This window comes from Saccostrea cucullata, unplaced genomic scaffold, assembly GCF_032062105.1.
Source record: "Saccostrea cucullata isolate Sc308-1 unplaced genomic scaffold, CSIRO_AGI_Scuc_v1 ctg7718, whole genome shotgun sequence".
In the NCBI taxonomy this organism is placed as follows: Eukaryota; Metazoa; Mollusca; class Bivalvia; order Ostreida; family Ostreidae; genus Saccostrea; species Saccostrea cuccullata.
The window spans coordinates 30143-32409 of NW_026933097.1; positions in this window are offsets into that span (position 1 = coordinate 30143).

Sequence of the window (2267 nt, forward strand, 5' to 3'; positions counted from 1 at the left end):
AAAAAAAATGTTTAACCTTCAAGATGAATATCAGAGGCAAAAACATTCTATAAAGGAAAGTAACGACCAAACAACGAGGAACCTGGAAGAAAGACTTCAACAAAAAGAAAGAGAGTCTCGACAGGAAAGAGAAGAAATGCAACTTAAACTTCAGTCCATGATGGCCGAAATGAGAGAAATGCACAAAATGGAACTTGAACAGTTCCGTGAGTCACACAGAGAAACAGGTAAGAATCTCAATCAGATTTTAATCAATATGAACACTTTTTGTGTGTTTTGAATGTTTGCCTGCTTGTTAATTTTATTTAATTAGTCTTCTTAGAAGCAGTATTAGTAGAAGACTTAATATTGTTATTATTAAAAAAGTACTCAAAATAAGTTAATTATTAATGGTAAATACTTTATTATTGTTTATCAAGATCTAAATTACATCCTTTATCTTTCAGTGAGCAAACCTCAGTCAAGTGAATCAGGATGCATATTATCTTGAGCGATTCCAGAATTTTATAATTTAGCGAGAATATGAATCATGCAGAATTTCTCTCAACGTAAAATAAGCATTTATTTTTTTGTATGTAACAGATTGCATGTGTAATTAACATTCTATAATGTTTCATCTTAGTTTTAGTTTTCAATTTAGTATATTTCACCCAGACCAACATATTGGTACATGGGTTAAAGTACATAGATAACATATGTAGAAGACTGTATATACATTATATAAAAAAAAACATTCTGGTAAGAGGTACATATATACAATATAGAAAACATGGCAGAAGATTAAGGGGGAGGATAAAAGTGGGAAAACATATTGAGGAGGACAGACAGCAGCATAATTTTTCGGATAAACATACAAAGTTTTTTTTCAGCATTTTTTTGCTTGTAGTTGACATTATTTCTATGAATTCAACAACATTCGGTCTGTGAGAATAATAATTGTTCAGGTAATTCTTTTGTACATTTCCTAGAGTTTTGCATTCTAAGATATATATGTAATCCATCTGCAATTTGAGTGTTTTACATCACCAAACATTAACTTCTTTAGCATTAGAAGGTATTTATAAAAGAGTGCTTCTAAGCCTAAAAAGTAATACAAAAGCTTAATGTCATAATATTAACTTCTTTTGTTCTCGTTCCAGTTTTAGCTCACATTTTTTGTACATGAATTTTTCACTTCTCTCTTGCATCATATAGTTTTTTGTATTTACAATATCAGAAATTCAATACAATATGTGGAGATAACGAATTGTTTTACACTCAGAAGTCCATTAAACAATACAAATAATGAGCAGAGCACATAGGGACCTCACAAACGTCCTACATGAGATTAGGTGCCATGAAGAAGTAAGCATGTTCTGCCGACCAGTCACACACGCCGTGTGTACCTTGTCATGATTGAGAAATAAATGAAACATTCGTCAACAATTCAGTGTCTAAATAATGGCCTAACAATTAGTATGACTATCGTCAGTCAGCATCTGACTTAATGATAGATTGGCTGACTATGCCATGGTGTCGACTTATGAAATTCTGTCTTTAATTTTACTGCTGCTATTTTTGTTTATTTCATTAAGTTGTTTGTCAATAACTTACCACGTTTTTACTAAATGCACTTGTGTGTAAAGCATACAATTTGTAGTTGCTAGAGTGTATGTATTTGTTTATGAAAATAATACTTTTATTTGCATAAAAATATAAATAGAAACAATTTACAACGTCTGTATATGAATTTACATTGGTTAACATTGCTCATTATTAAAATCTCCCAAATTTTTCTTTTAATTTTATTGATGTTGAATATTTAAAAGCATAAATTACAAACCTCTTTCTAAAAATAATCTTTTGATAATTATTTTTAAAGAAAGTTTATTTTTTCAGATATATATTTTGATATGTCTGGGTTTTTATCAATTATATAAAACAACATTACTTCGTAATCTTAGAAAAAAATATGCAAAGGAGTACATGCAAGACCTCTAACAGTCGTTGGAGTGAGATAAATAACTAATCAAGGGCATAAGGCTAATTTAGCAGTGAGCGTTTTTCAGGGTGGAGAATGTTATAAGCTGTACTTCGATCTTAAAATGAATTTTCCAAACGGGAGTGATTTTTTTTTTTGCAATTTAAGTCAAATGTGAAAATGTGTCATTTAAATTCAAATTTTGAGAGTTTATGCGCATTTTATGAGCATTAATAGTTTTAGAAGAGTAAAAGAAAAGAACATCTTTGAGATCGAAAGATTCTGTGAATTTTATACATCTTGACAA